This window comes from Wyeomyia smithii, chromosome 1 (assembly GCF_029784165.1).
Source record: "Wyeomyia smithii strain HCP4-BCI-WySm-NY-G18 chromosome 1, ASM2978416v1, whole genome shotgun sequence".
Classification (NCBI taxonomy): Eukaryota; Metazoa; Arthropoda; class Insecta; order Diptera; family Culicidae; genus Wyeomyia; species Wyeomyia smithii.
The window spans coordinates 67,853,808-67,875,479 of NC_073694.1; the positions used below are offsets into that span (position 1 = coordinate 67,853,808).

A 21,672-nucleotide genomic window follows, 5' to 3' on the forward strand; every position below is an offset into this window, starting at 1 on the left:
TACTCAAAGCGACAGATTCTCCGATATCGGTCAAACTATTAGCTAATTTTATAAGTAATGTTACAGGACTCTTTCTAGCTTAAACCGTCAAATAGTATATCGTACATGTTGCGACGAAGGAAAAAAACGGTTTCACCAATTATGATTTCGCAACTAATAAAAGCAGCTCAGTTGAGAAGCGATTTTAGATGTTAGGTTGATCGACGTTCGGCGGAAACGGTTGCTTTTGGGGTTAGTCGAAAAAACACTTCACCATCTATCGGGTTGAAGATTGATTTTTTTTTGCTGACAACTTTATAAGCTCTCCGGTTGCTCTGTTGAAATATTTTTCGAGGACAGACATTATTGTTAGGCTATAAACTGCGTTGTGAATGTAGCATTAATGTGCTGATGGCACAATAAAATCCAAGCTGACGAGTCTCTGGTTAACAAAACATTCGATTCATTTTTGTAAATATATTAAAAATCAAGAAGAAGCATTACCACTGTATTAGACTCTATGTCCTAAAGGATTTGAATTGTGGCTGGCAACACTCCTAAACATCTCCAAAAGGGAAAAGACGTATACATCCTTGTGTGGTGCATCGCACATGATGAAACAAGTTTCTACTATTAAAAAATGCTGGCCCAAGGCTCAAAATATTTGCCTGAGAAAGATTATAGCTTTCAACCAGTCTTGTTATTATGGTGCCTCTAGCCAGTGTAGGAATCCGGCAACTTACGTCAAAGTGTCGCATAGTAATTGCTCGCCGGATTCGTCGTTTCAACGTTATATTTACGAGGAAACTCATTTAAGTCTCTGGAAAAATGTTGGTGGCTACAAAATGCACAGAAATGGTTAAAAAGCTATAATCTCTAATTTTTTTCCAGTTTGAGGTTTAGGGTCACACCTGTGTTGACCAGTTTTAACTACTTTAAAAGCTTATTTCGAAAAAAAAAATCTGAGATCACCGATATTTTAAAATCTCTTTGTTTTTAAAATAAGTTTTCAGTGTATGATTTCAAATATAGCTTTTTCAACAATTTCATACAATTCTTGAGGACCATTGACAACTTTATTCTATTTAATCAATCTAGTCAATATTTAGATATATCGATTAAAAAAATGTTTGAAAATTTCAGACTTTTTCAAATGTTACTCCAGATAAATTTTCATTAAAAAAGATATGCAAAGTTTTTAGGGTAAAGCCTATACACCCACAAAGTTTTATTAAATTTTGTGAGGGTGCTGCCAGACCTCTGTTAAGTTGGCACAAAATATGTTATATATTGTGTAAATCTACCCTTGTGTAAAAATTAAACCAAAAAAAAATTGACCAAATACCATCTCATATGAGTTATTTCGGAATCGAAATAAGGCCAAGAGACCTGAAAACGATCCCAGACGTCATCTTGAATTCCAAGATGGTGACTTCCGGTTTCCGGAACACAACATAAAATGGACGAATACCAATTTGAGTATTTCAGGGATCGGGCTGATGCGCAGCCACCAGAAATAAACTCTATTGGGGGGTACTCGACCATTCTGGGTTGTTTCCTAGAAACCGGAAGTCGACATCTTGGGATATAAAATGGCACCTGGGGTCATTTAATGGTCTCAGAGCATCATCCCGATTCCGAAAATACTCATATTACTGAGTATTTGATCATATTTTGTTGTTTTCTAGAAATCGAAAGTCGCCTTTTGGAATCAAAAATGGTGTCTAGGGTCGTTATCCAGTCTCTGGACATCATCTCGATTACGGAAATACACATATTGGAGGGTTTTCGACCATCTTAGGTCGCCATCTTGAAATTCAAAATGGCGTCTGGGCCATTTTTCGATCTGTGGACGTTATCTCAGTTGCGAAAATAAATATTGGATGGTATTAGGCCTTGTATTTTTCATTGTTTCTTTGGCCTCCAGAAGCCCCTATCTATTCCGGAAGGACCATTTTGAAAGCATATTAACAAAACTATTACAATGGTTGTAAGATCCCAGTTTCGAAGCACATCCGCATACCACTAGTTATTTTGTACAAAAACATCGTTTTTTTCTTCACAAATCCTACAAAAACATCGTTATTAAACACATTTTTTCATTATGGTTCATGGCACTCAGTGCGTACTTTTGCCCCGCTGTTTATGCGTACTTTTGCTCCACAATGAGTTTTCCAACTGGTTTGAGTTTTATGACAAACATCAAAATATTTCCGGCAAAATAAATTCACCCTACAAACCACAATTATACCAGAGTTTTTTGGGCTCTGTTGTTTTCGAGTTTCTGTAGTTTCCGAATAGGTCAATCATAGTTCCCAAAACTAAGAAATATATATCAGAACAGCTCAAAACACAACTTTCCTCATAGCTTCGCCCCATTTAAACAGAATCTTATGTGTTTACATGTGTGATTAACTGACGTTAATCACATCCCTGTCACGAACGTCATTCCCATACATTCTACTTGAAGCCGTTTTTCTCTGGCTCTCTGGCTCGATTATACGTCAAAAGGCTGTCAGTACTCGCGAAACAGCCAGATAAGTTCCATTCATGCGAGATCAACTGTTGCTGCAAGTGGTATGTAGAAATGCGAAGCGTCAAGAACGTTTGTTTCGTTTCGAAAGTTTTATGGATTTTGTGCAAGACATGAATGGTCACGTTCAAATATGTTCTAACACGTTCCGAACAACCCTACATTCAATATAATTAGAAGCACTCAAAAAAACCATGTGTTACTGATGCGGCACAATGAACGGATCTTAAGACCATATTTTTAACACTAGCGCCATCATCGTCAGCGGCGGCTTCAGGAAACAGTTGCCATGACATGGATCTGGTTATAATACTGCAAATTCATACAACGTTGCCAGTTTATTCTGCACGTATGCTTCGAAAAGGCCAATGCGTACTTTTACCCCGTGCGTAATTTTGCCCCTTACTACTCTATATTTACTAGTTAATATTCCAGTTTTGGTTGTCCAAATGTCCACCCACATTGACTTGATTTTGAATTATAGGTTAGTTTTGAACGGTGAGAGTTTAGTTCCTTTATAATATTTTAACTTTAAAATTTATCGTTATTTTCAGATATTTTATGAGGTTTAAGTCTAACTTTTTATTTATTTTTCTATTTTCGTCATTTTTTGCTTATTTGGGATGCGATTCAAAAGTTACAGCTAAAAGTATGGGATCATCTAGGGAGTATTAGCGGAGACGTTTTATATTGCTCTGTTCAAACATTGCACGCGCATTTTCTGCCCAAATATATCCTATGAGTAACGTTTAGTTGGACCCAAATTTACAAATATATTTACACAGACATATTTAAACCCAAATACACGTGGTCCCCGTGGTTCTGTGGTTAGCGATGTCGGTCAGCTAGCTCTCCCACACGGTTGTGATATCGGGTTCGATTCCCGATCAGGTCGAGGAACTTTTCGAGCTGGAAATTTTCTCGACTCAGCACTGGGGCACGGTGTATCGTTGTACTTATCCTACAACATGCAAAATGTGCCGAAAACAATATCGATAACGAATTCTCTCAACTAATCTAGTTGATCGAGACCGCATTGCCCCCCCAGGCTAGCGTGCGATATTGTACATATATTTACACACACATATACGCAAAGTGCAAGAAGCACCAGGTAATAAAGTGCACTGAAAATATATATTAGTTTATTCCACGAAAACGTGTGTATTATGTACAAAACATTTTGTTGTTTCCTGCAACGAAACCAATGCGTAATAAATATGAGGGTACTTCCGTCAGAAATGTTAAAGTACGTATTCGTAAACGTAACGAAAGGTTTTAAAAATGAACGCAATCATTCGTACAAACAAACGCTGCATAATGTCCGGAGTGATTCGCGATTAGGGCTCAACTAACAATATGTAAACAAATGGTTTTATTACACTATTGGTTTCGAAAAGACTTACGAAATTCATGGCAAGAATCCTTTCTTTGGTATAAATCGATAAAATTATTTAAATCAAGCTTTTAGTGAAGGGCGATAAAGCAGTTTACCCAAAACAAAAGATACTTTGGAACTAGGCCCTTTACATTGTTTTGAGGCGACGGGCTCATTTGCGAAATATTTCGTAAACAGGCGACAGTAAAGGGCGGATCAACTTTTGTTTTCAAAATAAAGGCGCATTTAAACGGGCGCAACTGGAGAAAAAATAAAAACAAGGCGAAAGAAAGATGGGCGTATCTCGTTGTCAGAATGCTTTAAGGCGAAATAGAGGTGGGCGAATCTCGTTGTCAGAATACTTTAAGGCTCAATAGAAAAAGGTTAGAAGAAAAGTGCAGATTTAAGCCATAAATGCACAAATTTAATGTAGTATTGTTAGGAAACTATAAGCCAGGTATATTTTATGTCGATTTTTGGTATTGATTTTAATGTTAGTCACTTACTTTGAAATTACGATTTGAAAATGTACTTGCAAATTTTCAAACTGATATTCCCCAATGTTTATCTTTTGCAGTTGCGCTCTTATCGCAAATCACTCCGGATGTAAATAGTACGAAAAATTAGTAAGCCTACGCAATAACATACAAAATATACATTTTACGAAATCAAAAATAACAGAACACAAAAATTTCGTTCAAGTAAATAGGCGTGCTTTCGTTTTTTTGTTCGTTGTTATTCACGTTCGTACGAAAGTACATCCCGGAATTGTACAAATTTTGTGAAATGTTGCAATTCTATTCGATAACTTGCAATACAATCTACTTGCAATATAATCTACGAATTCCATGTTTACGAAATGTGCGTACAGAGAATAACGAAAAGATATTTTCAGTGTGTACGAAGTTTATTGTAGATTTTTGATTGTTCATACACACACAAACACACACACACACACACGCGCACACACACACACACACAAAGTGTGGTGAATCGAAGAGGATAAATCAGCAGTATTTGTGCACTTGCTGATTTGGTGTTGATTATTTTGTTGTCCGGTTTTTCGATCGCGTGTATTTCATGCGGTACGTTTCGCCATTTTTTTTAAATATTGTACCAGATTCATATTCGGCGACCTTGGAAATAGTAAGTAACACATTTCTAGACAATTATTCATTTATTCATTTATTATAGTATAATCGTTGTTTAAAACTCTAAACGCGTTTTTCTCGGAACCATATTTTTTAACCAGTTTTTCTCGACATCTACTGAGCCGATTTGGCTGATTTTTTTGTTCAGCATGTCAAAATAAATTATCTAAATTGTTACGTAGCCGTTTTTGCGATATTTGAGTTTTTCAATGCTTTATGATTTTTGAAATAGTGCATTTTCATGAAAAAAAAAACAATTTTCACTAAAATGGCCGCCAAAACGGCCATCGATAATTTAACGAAGAATGTACCACGTCGTTTACAAATTACGTAACGCTAAAAATCTAGATTTCAGACCCCCTACACTCTATGTAACGATAGGTAACTTTCGATATGTTTCCCCCCTCCCCTAAAATTACGTAACTCTGATCAGCCTGACCCCCTCCGAAATTTTCAATTTCGAGCAAACATCACAGTTATGTAACTGTCTCTACTAAACCCTACGTAACAATGAGTAACGCTGACTACGCCCCCCCATCCCCTCCCTTCATGCGTTACGTAATTTGTGTACGACGCCTTAGGAACTGTAGCATAGAGGCATCTACGTTCCCAGCTGCCATCAAATTGACTATATTGCCATATTGGCTACCAGATCCTGACAAAGTTCATCAGGTGGTAATGATGCTGTTAACCGTCGCTTTCAATTGAAAAACGTTTGTTTCATTTTCGAGAACTTTCTGAGTTATATGAAAACTGCTCGAATACTCTTTCGTTGAGTTTGACAGTTGAAGCAAATAGGAAAAAGTGATTTTCAACGGAACATTTCACGACCTGACAGAAGACAATGGTTTTGCTGATATTGGTGTTCAGTGCTGATAAAAGTCATTTTCCCCAGCAAAATTCTTCGAAAATTACAGCCAATCATTTTCAATTTTTACTCTTTCAGATACACTAGATTTTCGTCCTAGTAACGTGCTGTTATACTCATATGAAATAGATCGCGCGCATCGTTCACGGTTACGGAATAAAATTTGACGACAACCCAACCAAATGATCTTCACTTCATTGCGAAAAAGAAAAACAAACAGTCCACTCAACCAAAATGAACCACACCGAAACACTTTTTCACTGACACTGACCGATGCTTTGAGAATCTTCGTTAACTGATAAACTGATTTTGTTGTCTTGCTTCCATGGCATGAAATATAATGAGGTGTTTTGACAGTTCACTTCCATGCTAAAAGCGGGAAGGGAGAACTCTGAAAGGATTGTAAAAAAATAACGTTTATGGATGCTTTTTTTCACTTCCACTCAAGAGTGTCAACAAATATCAACCCTGTTAGAGTTACTTTTACGTACGATATGGTATGGTTTTTATTCATAAACGTCTCGTAAAATGGTCTTTTGAAAGCTAAGGTCACTGTCTCCTGACGATTGTGAACTGAAAATGATTTCATACAATATTTCACATATCCAAACGACAAGAACACGTTAAGTCCCCGGATCCGGAAACAGCAACTAGACCCGCACGATACTCTCAGGTCCCGAGGGAGACAACCCAACATGCCAGTCCGTAATATCTTGGCCCAGCAGCGGAACATATTCAATATGCTGCTTACCTATGGCGATGGAAAACCATCAAACAAAAAATCAGTGCTTTTAATGCAAAACATTCTAGCTTTAAGTTTGATTTAGTTTCAGCTCGTAGTCGGCAGCAAGGATAGAAAATTTGCTTTTAGTTATTAAGATACTTTAGAAAGTAAGCTACCAGATATAATTGGCGCCGTTAAACATTAAATTGTATTTGTGCCGTGTCAAAAAAATTATAGCTGAAGAAAAAAAATAAAAATATTTCACATAGAATGTGGAAATCGGGACGATATGTGACGTAACAGGGAGGTACCGGGATGTAATAAAAACTGCATGACGTCACATGAAATACGTTTAGAAATCAAAACATAGATTGGGAAAAATATTTTATTTTGACTCAAAAAAAATGATTATAGAGACAGAGTGTATTCAGTCACGTTACTGAACGCTTGGGAGCGTACCAGCAGTACACCCTAGTACGGCATGAAATAGACCCCAGTGTGTCCCTAGCATAATGCCCAGCAACTCCTATCCCTACCTCCACGTGGTACCGACTGGGATACGAGCAACCAAGGGAAGATCGGTGAACCGGTGGAAACTTGGTCATATGCTGACAGGGAAGGGGGAGTTGTTCTCCTTGAAGAGCAGCTTGCCTAAGCGTCTGTTCCCCTGGTTATGGGCGTCTCAAACAGCGACTGAAATGCGGTGTCTCGCTAGCTACACCCACGACGACAGCCCCGTCGAGAGACTAGACATCGCAGCCCTAGTAAGGTAGCATGCTGACATTAACATATTATGAGCAATCCAGAGAATGATACGAATCGGAACAGCCGGTATAGGCCTAGTCAAACGAAAAAGAACAGCGATTGGAAACTTGGCACTTGGAATGTTGGGACTCTGCTTGAACCGGCACGCTTGGGCATCTTGCCAGAGAGCTACGGAAGGCAAAAGTGGAGGTAGCAGCGTTGGCATGGAACCTGAGAACGTGAATTCCGAGCGGCTTATCCGACCGCGGGCACTTCTTTCAAGTACTACATCTACTACATTGGCGGCGACAGAGCGGACTGGGGCGTCGGTTTCATGCTACTCGATAACCAAATGAACCGCTTTTGCGCATTGAGGATAAAGGACAGATTCTTCAAGTGCAGCCCAATCAACGTGTACACGCCGACAAACGATAAAACCGATGGCGTAAAGAAGGAGATCCTTGAGGAAATGAGTGCCCACAACACGAAATAAAGATCGTCATCGGGCGTTCTTTCGTCCCATTATTGGTAGGGAAAGCCTTCACTTTAACACCAACGACAACGACTTGAGGCTAGTGAACTTCGCCGCGGCCAGGGGAATGGCCATCTGTAGTACCCATTTCGCAAGCCTGAACATTCGAAATTACACTAGGAGACACTCCAATGAAGAGGTCAACTTCTAGATCCACCACATGCGGATCAACGGCCGGCACTTTTCGGACGTCATAGATGTGCGGTCCTTTCGAGAGCCATACATCGACTGGGATCATTGTCTCGTGGTAGGCAAGATTCGCGCCCAGTTGCCCAACGTATTTATATCGAGATCGGCGAGGAAGACACCTCTGGACATCCAGAGGTTATCAGCGGAAGGAATTGCTGCAGAGTATAGTCGGAACAATCGGCACAGACCTAGGCGACGAAATAAGGACTACGATTGGAAACTCGGTACATGGAACTGCAGATCGTTAGGCTTTCACGGCTGCGACAGGATCATAGATGATGAACTAAATCCACACAACTTCGAAATCGTAGCACTGCAAGAACTTTGCTGGTCGGGACAGAAGGTATGGAAGCAGCGGACATCGAGAGGCTACCTTTTATCAGAGCTGTGGCACTACCAACGAGCTTGGGACGGGCTTCATAGTGCTGGGTATGATGCGCTAACGCGTGATCGGGTGGCAGCCGATCAGTGCGAGTTTGTGTAAGTTGAGAATTAAGGGCCGGTTCTTCAACTACAGCATCATCAACGTGCACTGCCCACACGAAGAAAGAACCGACGATGAGAAAGAAGCGTTCTATGCGCAGCTCTAGCAGGTGTATGATAGCTGTCCGCAACGGGACGTTAAGATCGTCATCGGTGATATGAACGCTCAGATAGGACGGGAGGCAATGTACAGACCGATGATAGGGCCGATTAGCCACACGCCGCATCAAATGATAGCGGCCAACGATGTGTGAGCTTTGCAGCCTCCCGCGGTAGTCAGAAGTACCTTCTTCCCCCGCAAAGACATCCACAAAGCCACCTGGAGATCACCTGACTTACAAGTGGAGAACCAAATCGACCACGTTCTAATCGATGGTAAATTCTTCTCTGACGTCATCAACGTTCGCACCTACCGCAGTGCGAATATTGATTCGGACCATTACCTTGTTGCAGTATGCATGCGCTCAAAACTTTCGACGGTGCGAAACACGCGTCAAAGTCGCCCACCGCGACCAAACATCGGGCAACTACGGGACGCCGAGGTTGCACGGGAGTACGCGCAGCAGCTGGAAGCAGCATTGCCAACGGAAGAGCAGCTTGGCGCAGCTACTCTTGAAGATGGCTGGAGGGACATTCGATCAGCCATAGGTAGTACTGCTGTAGCGGCGCTTGGTACTATGGTTCCGAACAGGAGAAACGACTAGTTTGATGACGAGTGCAAACAGTTAGTGGAAGAGAAGAATGCAGCACGACCGAGAATGCTGCAACACCAAACGAGGGCGAATATGGAGCGCTACCGACGCGCACGGAACAGGCGAAACTCGGTCTTACGGAAGAAGAAGCGCCAGGATGAAGATCGAGATCGCGAGGCGATGGAGGAACTGTACCGTGCGAATGACACACAAAAGTTCTACGAGAAGCTGAACTGTTCCCGCAAAGGCTATGTGCCACAAGCCGACATGTGTAGGAACCTGGGCGGAAACCTTCTCACGAACAAGTGTGAGGTGATTGACAGGTGGAAGCAGTACAACGGTGAGCACCTTAATGGCGATGTAGCAGAGGTCGACGACGTAGTGGTAGTAGATCTCGGTGTACGCGCAGATGACGACAGAATCCCAGCCCCTGACCTCCAGGAGGTTAGAGAGGAGATCGGCCGGCTGAAAAACAATAAAGCCGCTGGAGCTGACCAACTCCCCAGCGAGCTGTTAAAACACGGGGGTGAATCACTGGCTAAGGCGCTACACTGGGTTATTGCCAAGATTTGGGAGGAGGAGGTAGCACCGGAGGAGTGGATGGAGGGTACAGTGTGCCCCATCTACAAAAATGGCGAAAAGTTGAATTGCTGCAACTACCGCCCAATCACGTTGCTGAACGCCGCCTACAAGGTACTCTTTTAAATTCTGTGCCGTCGACTATCACCGTTTGCAAGGGAATTCGTGAGGCAATACCAAGCGGGATTTATGGGTGCCCGCGCCACCACGGACCAAATATTCGCGGTACGGCAGGTCCTACAGAAGTGCTGTGAGTATAACGTGCCCACACATCACTTGTGCATCGATTTCAAATCGGCATACGACACTACGTTCGAGACCAGCTATGGCAGATTATGCACGAATACGGCTTTCCGGATAAACTGACACGGTTGGTCAAGTCGACGATGGATCGGGTGATGTGCGTAGTTCGAGTTTCCCGGACAGTCTCGAGTCCCTTCGAATCTCAAAGAGGGTTACGGCAAGGTGATGGATTATCGTGCTTGCTATTAAACATCGCTTTGGAAGGTGTGATACGTAGGGCTGGTATCGACACGAGTGGCACGATTTTTAGAAGGTCTGTTCAGCTCTTTGGCTTCGCCGATGACATTGATATTGTAGCACGAACCCTTGAAAAGATGACGGATACGTACATCAGACTGAAGGCTGAAGCCGGACGAATTGGACTGGCCATAAACGCATCGAAGACCAAGTACATAAGAGGAAGAGGTTCCAGAGAAGACAGCGTCAACCTCCCGCCACGAATTCATATTAGCGGTAATTAAATCGAGTTGGTAGACGAATTCGTGTACCTGGGCTCACTGGTGACTGTTGACAACGACACCAGCAGAGAAATTCGTCGACGCCTTATGGCAGGAAATCGTGCCTACTTTGGACTCCGGAGGACGCTCCGCTCGAATAAAATCCGCCGCCGCACGAAGTTAACCATCTACAAAACACTGATCAGACCGGTAGTCCTCTACGGCCACGAAACCTGGACTATGCTCGTGGAGGACCAACGCGCCATTGGGGTTTTCGAACGAAAGGTGTTGCGTACCATCTGTGGTGGAGTGCAGATGGAAGATGGATCATGGCGAAGGCGGATGAACCACGAGTTGCATCAGCTGCTGGGAGAACCACTCATCGTACAAACGGTGAAAATCGGGAGACTACGGTGGGCGGGGCATGTCGTTAGGATGTCGGACGACAACCCGGTGAAAATGGTTCTTGATAACAACCCGACTGGAACAAGGCGACGGGGCGCGCAGCGAGCAAGGTGGCTCGATCAAGTGGAAGACGACCTGCGGGGCCTCCGCAGACGACATGGCTGGCGAGCTGCAGCCATGGACCGAGTCGAATGGAGACGATTTCTTCGCACAGCAAGGGACACTTCGGCCTGGAGCTCGCTGGTAAGGTAAGGTAATAGTCGGACAGTTGATAGACGGATCGGTGAACAAGCTGGAGTGAGCCTGAACGAGCAGTGGAAGCACATACAAGATGCGGTTAGTGCAACAGCGCGAGAAGTGATAAGCATGACAACGGGAACCCCGCGTAGTGAGTGGTTCGATGCTGAGTGCCTCGAGGTGACGGAAGAGAAGAACAGAGCCAACGCCAACACGTAAATAGCAGCTAATCGAGTGACGCGTCACATGCGGGAGAAATACCGGGAGGCAAGATCTGCCGAAAAGAGGCTTCACCGCCGTACGAAACGTGAGCACTACGATAGCGTCCTCGCGGAGGCAGAGAATCGCTTCACCAGGCACGACACGAGGAGCTTCTACAGAACGATCAACGGAATCAGAAACGGGACCGTGCCAGTACCAGCCATGTGTAATGACAGAGAAGGGAACCTGGTTACCGATAAATCGCAGGTGGCCAGGCGTTGGAAGCAACATTTTGAAGTGGTGTTGAACGGTGAGGAAGGCAGGAGAGTCGTCGAGTGGAACAGGATAGAACTTGGGAAGGACGGACAAACTGTGGACCCACCAACATTGGACGAGATGAAGGATGTTTGCAAAGAGCTGAAGAACCACGAAACCGCTGGGAAGGACGGCTTACCGGCCGAGCTTTACAAAGTGTAGTGCAATTCACCAGATTGGTCATAGGAACAACTACCTACGGACTGGTTGAAAGGACTCATATGCCCTTTTACAGAAAGGAACATATGCTCGGCAGTAGTAATTATCGAGACATAAACCTCCTCAATTCCGCTTACAAAATTCTCTCCCGTATCCTGTTTCAGCAATTGAGGCCGTTGCAGGAAGCCTTTGTTGGAGAATACCAATGCGGTTTTCGAGTGGGACGATCTACAACGTACCAGATGATTATCTTGAGACAGATCCTCGACAAGTTTCGGAAACACAACTTGCAGACACATCATCTGTTAATTGACTTTAAGGCGGCGTACGATGCAGTAAAACGCAACGGGCTGTGGCAAATAATGCTTGAACATGGTTTTCCAGCAAAACTAATTAAACTGTTACGTGCCGTCGCACGGTTTCACATCATGCGTCAGGACAGCGGGTGAATTTTCGGACGCGTTTGTGACGTTAGAGGGTCTGAAGCAAGGTGACGGGCTCTCGAACTTGCTGTTCAACATAGCTTTGGAAGGTGCAATACGAAGAGCAGGTGTGCAAAGGAGCGGCACCATCATCATGAAGTCCCACATGTTTCTAGGTTTCGCGGAGGACATTAATATAATTGGTGGTAGCCGTAGAGCAATTGAGGAAACCTTTACGGCTCTCAAAAGGGAAGCTGCGAGAATTGGACTCGCCTCATAAGCACTGCCAAAACGCAGTACATGGTGGCTGGCAGAGAGAAGTGGTCGACGAATTTGTTTATCTTGGTACTTTAATGACATTTGACAACGAGGTGAGTTGTAACAAGTTGTAGCACATTTTATAATAAAGAACTTTGCACAAGACGCTATACCTTTATTCGCCTGTTCGGTGAAATTGTATGTTTTGTTATAGTAAACAACATTGCAGAACATTGAATAATTGTAGAAAATTATTATAAAAAGTTATGTTAAAAATAGATTTTAGGGAGCATTCTACAGAAAACTACACAAAAGTTCATTTAACTAGGCAGATAGAAGTATAGTGTCTTCGAAAAAGTTGTTTGTTAATGAAAGTACCACAGCTTTTCCGAACACAGTGGATTATTGTATGCGAAAATAAGAAAAACAAAATTTGTTCCTCACTTTTAGATAAATCAATCACAAAATTGCAACTAAAATAAAATTGGATGATAATGGATGAACGCTTTTTTGGTCAACGTTTTGTCATTAGTTTGAAATGAACCAACGAACACCAGACAGGAAAAAAATTGTAATCAAACCCGTTTGAGAGCAAAGATTTTAATTGTTATTCGATGACAGTAGCCGAAAGAATCAAATGAAAATGAAACTGTTTGATTCAAAAGAGATGTGGAGCCCTATTTGTTACAATGTTTTAGGACTTAAGAATTTCATTGCTTTGTTTTACATGACTTTCATTGCATCATTTTTATTGACTTAACTTTTTTCTTTTGGGTACTTCTGTTTACTCGTTTTGTTCAATAATCCTTAACACAGCATTACGAGTGTCTGTACTGCTTGAATGAAAATTTTAATGACATAAAAGTGAATTCAAGACATCATTCAACGATCACCTGAGATTATTGAAAAACCTGCGTTTTTAGGTAGCCACGAAAACAGACACAAAAATATGTGAATATAAATTGTATGAATTGAAATTAATCTGCGCTTATGTCTTTTACAAAACTAATAACTTTGATGGCAGCACGGCACCGCTGTCAAATCTTATATATTTGCTGCGTATCCACGGTTCCCCTGAAAAAAGTCTTGCGAAAATTCCATTCAACTTGAAATGGTTGCAGGAATAACTCTTCATTCTCACATTAGAAAAAGATAGCATATTATCACCCTCTTGGTTAAATGCAACCTACAGCTTTGTCATCTGATGCTCCTGTCAAAAACGTAAACATGATCGTTCCGTCTGCAACAAGATGTTCTGGTTGTACTTTCGAAGTGAGGTCCTTACAAAGTTCAAGAATCATTGAAAACAATTCCCGGGAGTCGCTTATTTAAAATGTTCATCAATTCTTTTCGAGCATTGAACAATATAGACCAATTCTGCATCTCAGTATAATGCATTTAATTTCATATATTTCGGAATTAGGGGGCTGTGATAGGCTGACTGGTTGTTGAGTTGGAGCTGCAACGGAAAATACTCCGAAACTTTTAGTGACGTTCGCGGATTGATAATTGGTGTTTGATTCCCCAGACTGTGAAACCCCTCTCAGTTCAAAAGGGTCTACCTATGTGCGCAAACCCTAGCTTACAGCCCCGTCGGTCGATGATCCGCAGGGCATGTTCTAGCTCATTCGCCCCAAATGGAACTAATTAACAAGATAAGTGCAAATTTGTGGTTTTGAAAATCAGTCGGCTTTATGAGCCTAAGCAACTATTAACGAAACGGATCTCCCACCCAGCGCTTCACGAGAAGTGTTCGAACCTCCACGGGACAGCTGTCAGCTCGGTGTACTTCATCTTCGAAGATATCTCCGTTCGGTACATAAATTGAAGTCCGCCAGCCAATTAGGCCAGCTTTCGGCACAGTTGATAATGGCGGCAGTTACATGAACATTTGACAAGCAGTAAAAAAATAGAACAGATAAATTTGACTGCCTGCATATTTTTTTCCACTGGACTACGAATTAATTCTATGATTCCGCAACCGTAACCCTCTAAATTTGGTGAGAAAGATTTATAGAAATATTTATAACTGTGCCTGTGAGCCTCGTGGAGCCGCAAAGTCGAGGGATCACAAAAACAGTTCGCGCGCCGAAAATAGAGAACAATTAAGTGATTCTCCCGCCAGCCTTCCTCTTTTGTGCCTTTGCAGCCCCGGTTGTGTTTTATGCCCGGAATGGTTATAGCTAACTTTTCAAAGCTTTTTGGCTAAATTGCGATCGCTGATAATATGTTCTGTTTTTTTTTGTTACTTCTCGTTGTTACTCGGCGTGGCTTCCCTCGGTATAGTAGTACTATTAATACTTTTGGCACTTGGCTACTGGAGAATGGACTTTGGTTGCGGCTTCAAGAGTGAAAGGTTTCGGAATTTCGCACGCTTAACGGTACTCTCAATGGTTTCGAATAATTAATGGTGGGTCAAATATAAAAAATAACTCACCATCATTACACCTTGGTCGCACTTGAAGTCGAACGAGGAGCAGCCACATTGCATTGCGTAGAGAACATGAAAAAATACTGAAGAAGCTGCCACAACATAGACCAGCACCAGTTGGCCAGAAAGACAGCGGAGCATCACCGATTGTGCGGAAAATTTTACTGCCTGCGATAACGAAGTGTAATTTCGGGGTTTTGGCTACCGGCTTGGCGGCGCTGTGGACTGTAGTTACAAATTCCAAGACAAATGTGCTAATTGCGAAGGAAACTAATGCCTGCTAATTAGTTTTGATAAATTGAGTCGATTTTCGGGCCAGGCGAGCTGAGCTGCGCTGGCCGGCCAGTTTGCGCCAGTTTGGCTGTAATTGCTATCTTCTAAGAGACTCTCCGCATGATTACTGTATTTGTCGCAAGTGAATGTTTTTGGCGGGCTTTTCACCAGCGGGTGTGCTTCAATGGGCCGGCCGCACGATTACACTTGGAAACTATAACTATACAACTTGGAAACTATGGAAATTGTAAGAACTCACCTATTATTCCGTGATAGCCATTTTTTGTAAAGCATGAAAAAAATAAATAAAAGTAATCATTAGAAAAATATATTTTATATTATATTGTGTTGAAGAAGATAGCAAATTATAGTTTTCAGCGATTCAATTTTTTATGAAATATATTCCAATTTAAACGAGTGTATAACGCAATATTTTCGATCAAATCAAAGGGTATTGGCATAGATAATCTTCCACTAAGATTTAAAAATATAGTTTATCTCTAACTTTACCTACCTAACGTACATTATTTTTAAATATTGTTATTAAAACCTCAGTATGTCCACAAACCTGGGAAGAGCATAAAAAATCCAATGGAAAAGCAAGGTTACTTCTATAACTAATCTGTGCCCCAGCCTTCTGACGCAGTATCAAAATTCTTAATTTATCAATGACAACAACATGTTACATCCAATTCAACTTGTTTTTTTTTGCAATGAGTACGAATACTGCTATGACCATGGAGCATGATGATATGGCGATCGTAATCGACAATAGGGAAGGAGTTGTTTTATTGCCGATCGACATTTCTAACGCGTTTGATCAAGTTTCTCATTGTAAACTGATCAATACGTTGATGCCAACAATATTGCCCCTTGCATGACTATTTAGACCTCTGTGATAATCATTCATTGCCCAATTTCTTGTTTCGCTCTCTTGAACTGACACCTTAGTGGCGCAGTGGTAGTTTTATTTTCTTAATTTTTTGTTTTTTTATTCATTTGCAACATTTAATATGTATTTTTGAGCTTGCTTTAGTTGACAAATAAATTTTACAAACAAAACAAACTTAAGTGTTACATGATTGATTGGGTGATACTGAGTATTGATACTTTTGAATCACGGTACTTTTTCAATTATCATTGTGTCGATATATCGGTTTCAAGATTCAAGTATACTTCATGGTTTCAAGTATACTTAATGCTTTATGTATCAAGCACTGAGCATTGCTGGAGTGATTTCTTATTAACCTACTAAGGTAGAGACAGTGGTAATTTTTTTTTTTTTTTTTTTTCTTCACATAACATTTATTTGACACGGCACAAATACAATTTAATGTTTAACGGCGCCAATTATATCTGATGACTTAAAAACTAAAGCAAATTTTTTATCCTCGCTGCCGACTACGAGCTGAAATTAAGTCTAACTTAAAACTAGCATGGGATTTCCAATCAGTGTTTTGTTGTTCAATGGTCGTCTGATAATCGTCGAATGGCATGTATGGATTCGTTCTGCTGAGCCACGATGTCGTGAGTTGGGACAGAGGCTCGTAGTCCTTGGGTCCTGGTTCTGTTGTGCGGGGTCTGGTTGCTGGTTTTGTGCTTAAGGTTCAAACGTGTTCTTGTCGTTTTGTTGGGTGTAGACGGAGGGGAACGGGACTAGACTGGGGCGTGGATGGATTTCAGGAAAACGTATATAAGGGACATGTAGGATAGGTCACGGCTCGCCAAGACATCACGAACAGGAACAGCCGGCTGTCTACCCTCGGCCTGCAGGGAGGCTATTAATTTAGACCTGGCGTCACGGTGTAAAGCACTCAGATGTTCCCGTATTTTCCCCAGGAAATACGGAGAGTGCTTAACATCTTTCATCGATCGGAGAGCCTCAATGGAACTGAGACTGTCCGTAAAGATGAAATAATGGTCCGTGGGCATTTTTTCGATAATCCCTAGGGTGTACTGAATTGCAGCTAATTCTGCGACGTAAACAGAAGCAGGATTATCGAGCTTATGGGAGACGGTTAAATTGTTATTGAAGATACCGAAGCCAGTGGACCCATCAAGAAGTGATCCGTCAGTGTAGTACATATTGTCGCAGTTGATGTTTCGATATTTATTGGAAAAAATTTTAGGGATCTGCTGCACGCGTAAATGATCCGGGATTCCACGAGTTTCTTCTATCATGGATGTATCGAAAAACACAGTAGAATCAGAAGTATTTGATAAGTCGACACGATTTGGAATATTCGAAGAAGGGTTAATATTTTGGGACATGTGATTGAAATACAATGTCATAAAACGGGTTTGAGAATTAAGTTCGATTAACCTTTCAAAATTTTCAATCACGGGACGGTTCAAGACCTCACATTTGATTAGAATACGAGAAGACAGGCTCCAGAAGCGGTTTTTCAATGGTAGTACTCCAGCTAAAACCTCCAAACTCATCGTATGGGTCGACTGCATGCAACCTAAGGCGATACGCAAACAACGATATTGTATTCGCTCCAGTTTGATCAAATGTGTGTTTGCTGCGGAGCGGAAGCAGAAACACCCGTATTCAATAACAGACAATATCGTTGTTTGGTAAAGCCTTATAAGGTCTCCTGGATGGGCTCCCCACCATTGTCCGGTTATTGTACGAAGAAAATTCACTCTTTGTTGACATTTTTTCATCAGATACCTCACGTGACAACCCCAGGTGCCTTTAGAGTCGAACCAGACACCAAGATATTTGTGTACCAAAACCTGAGAAATCGTTTTACCCATTAATTGTGTTTGAAGCTGAGCAGGTTCATGCTTCCTAGAAAAAACTACTATCTCAGTCTTCTCCGGAGAGAATTCGATACCTAGCTGTAAAGCCCAAGCAGACAAATTGTCCAAGGTATCTTGCAATGGTCCTTGCAAATCGGCAGCTTTGGCTCCTGTAACAGAGATTACACTGTCGTCTGCAAGTTGTCTTATCGTGCATGAATTTGCCAGACATTCGTCGATGTCATTTACATAAAAGTTGTAAAGAAGGGGGCTTAAACATGAGCCCTGGGGAAGACCCATGTAGCTAATGCGAAAAGTTGCCAAATCGCCATGCGTAAAATGCATGTGCTTTTCGGACAACAAGTTGTGCAAAAAATTGTTCAAAATTGGAGAAAATCCTTGTCGGTGAAGTTTACCCGAAAGAATGTCAATAGAAACGGAATCAAAAGCCCCCTTAATGTCCAAGAACGCAGACGCCATTTGTTCTTTACGAGCATACGCCAGCTGAATATCTGTTGAAAGCAACGCAAGACAATCATTCGTCCCTTTGGCACGGCGGAAGCCAAATTGAGTTTCTGATAGTAGACTATTTGATTCGACCCAGTGGTCTAAACGACGGAGTATCATTTTTTCCATCAATTTCCGGATACAGGATAGCATTGCAATCGGCCTATAAGAGTTGTGATTAGAAGCTGGTTTCCCTGGTTTTTGGATGGCGATCACCTTCACTTGCCTCCAATCCTGCGGTACAATGTTGTGCTCCAGGAACTTATTGAACAAGTTCAACAAGCGCCTCTTGGCATTGCCGGGTAGATTCTTCAACAAGTTGAATTTGATTCTATCTAATCCAGGCGCGTTATTGTTACAGGACAGGAGGGCAACTGAAAGTTCTGCCATCGTAAAAGGTGATTCTATCGCGTCGTGGCCCGGAGACGCATCGCGAACAATATTTTGCTCAGGAACAGAGTCCGGACATACTTTCCTGGCAAAATCAAATATCCACCTACTTGAAGACTCCTCGCTTTCGTTGACCGTTACGCGATTCCGCATTCTTCGGGCTGTGTTCCAAAGAGTGCTCATCGATGTCTCCCTCGACATCTCGTTCACGAACCGACGCCAATATCCACGTTTCTTTGCTTTAGCCAAGCTTTTAAGCTTGGTATCAAGCTCCGAATACCGTAAATAGTCGCCAGGTATACCTCCCGTCTGGTAGGCCTTAAACGCGTCGGATCTTTGCGTGTAGACATCGGAGCACTCTTGGTCCCACCACGGAGTGGGAGGCCGTTCTTTGATCGTTACGCCGGGATATTTCTTCGTTTGGGCTTGCAACGCGGCGTCGAGAATCAAGCCCGCGAGGAGGTTGTATTCTTCAAGTGGTGAATGATGTTGAATCGACTCGACCGCTTTTGAAATCATTTCCTCGTATAACTTCCAATCGACATTTCGTGTGAGGTCATACGGAATGTCAATTGGTCGCATGCGAGTTGACCCGTTAGTAATTGAAATAAGAATAGGCAGATGGTCGCTACCGTGAGGATCGAGGATTACCTTCCATGTGCAATCCAACCGTAGCGACGTCGAACATAAGGATAGATCCAAAGCGCTTGGGCGCGCTGGAGGTTTCGGGATACGTGTCATTTCACCGTTGTTTAAAATAGTCATGTCGAAGTCATCGCAAAGGTTATAGATTAAAGAGGAGCGGTTATCATTGTATGGGGAACCCCAAGCCACGCCATGAGAGTTGAAGTCTCCCAAAATCAAACGTGGCGAGGGAAGAAGTTCTATTAAATCAAAGAGCAGCCGTTGCCCAACCTGTGCTCTGGGGGGAATATATATTGAGGCAATACAAAGCTCTTTACCTTGTATTGTCATTTGACATGCGACAACTTCGATGCCTGGAATCGAGGGGAGGTTAATACGATAGAAAGAATAGCACTTTTTAATCCCTAAAAGTACTCCTCCATATGGGGTGTCTCGATCAAGGCGAATAATATTAAAATCATGGAAGTTGAGATCAATATTTGAAGTAAGCCAAGTTTCACAAAGGGAAAATGCATCGCATTTGTTTTTATTTATCAAAACTTTAAACGAATCAATTTTTGGTAAAATACTTCTACAATTCCACTGTAAGACAGAGATAGAATCCTTCATATACGCAGTTGAATTAGGCATCGAAGGATACAATCGCTGCAAGGAGAGGCCATTGGGCAGTCAACTGCTTCAAAAATGATCTAACTGTTGGGAGGAATGCTGTAAGAAAAATTTTAATTGGATCGGGTACATTGAAAGTTTCAAAAATCCAGTCCACAATGTCAGAAAATTTCACTAATCCAGAGTTTGTTTCATCAACTGGGAGTGTAAAAGGAGCAACTGGGGTTTTAGATGTTCCTGGCAGTGCTGGGAACTCCTTCTGGGACTTTAAATTTGCCAGCCCAGGAGGAGTTTGCTTCGGTTTTTCCGCAGCACTGTTTGGTTTGTTTGTAACCTTCATTTCACTTTGAGAAATCTTAGGACCTTTTCTGGGAAGTTTAGGAGAGGAAACACTTTTCCTCTTTCTAGACTCCCCAGGATTGGCGTAAGATGCTCCCGCTGGTGAATCGTCAGAATCGGTTTCCTCAGAGGGCAACAGATCGAAGGGGTTCGAAGTAACGGGAGAAGTGGTAACGGTCTTCTTCAGCATGTCAGCGTAGGAACGCTTTGAACGCTCTTTGAGAGACCGTTTTATTTTATCCCTGCGCTGCATGTACACCGCACATGTCGAGAGCTCATGCAGATTTTCTCCGCAGTGAATACACTTTTCAGCGTTAACACTGCAAGAATCTTCCGCATGAGACTCCCCACACTTGCCACAACGTGCCTTATTGCAGCAGTAGGCGGCTGTATGGCCTAACTGCTTGCAATTCAGGCAGTTCATGACGCGGGGCACGTAGAGCCTCACAGGGAGACGAACCCGGTGGATCGAGACGTGGCTTGGTAGTGCAGACCCGGCGAACGTAACTCGAAACGAGTCTGACGGAGTGTATACTGTTTTGCCACCGATGATCGATGCTGACCGCAATTGCTTGCAGTCGAGCACCTTTACTTCGGGACACGTTTTGTTCTTAAAGCACCCTTTGGCACTTTGCAGTATACACTCGACGGACAGACTCGAATCGGTTATGACACCGTCGATCTCCACGTCTCGTGCGGGTATGTAAACGCGATACTCGCGTGTGAAGAGCTCAGAGCAAGCTATATCGTTGGCCTCTTTCAGGTTACCGACCACGACACGGAGCTTGTTAGGCCGGACCTTGGAAATTTCGGTCACGCCCTTGTACTCCTTCGTCAGGTCTTTAGAAATCTGCAAGAGGTTCAACTTTTTCGATTTCGGTCCTGCCTTTGGCCGAAAATAAACAGTATAGCTGCCCTGGGCTCCGTCTGGGTAAAGCCTGGGGCGAGGGGGGACTGAAGAATGAACAGGGGAGGGGGTAACAGAAGGGTCAGGGTCAGAGGGGTTCGGGGATGGTGGCGCGGGAGGCGAGGGATCTACATCCATCTTAAGTCTAGCGCACTAGCGCTGACAAGAACACGTACCTTTTTATTTCTCCCTTCCAGTAAGGTTGGTTGTCCGATCGTTCGAAGTAGCAGCCGTTAC

General features: G+C 42.6%; 1 protein-coding gene across 12 annotated transcripts in view; it reads right to left on the bottom strand.

Annotated features, from left to right (window-relative positions):
* The window catches only part of LOC129724438 (sex determination protein fruitless), a 658,376-nt gene that overhangs the window by 151,632 nt on the left and 485,072 nt on the right, over positions 1-21,672 (bottom strand). The window lies entirely within an intron of this gene.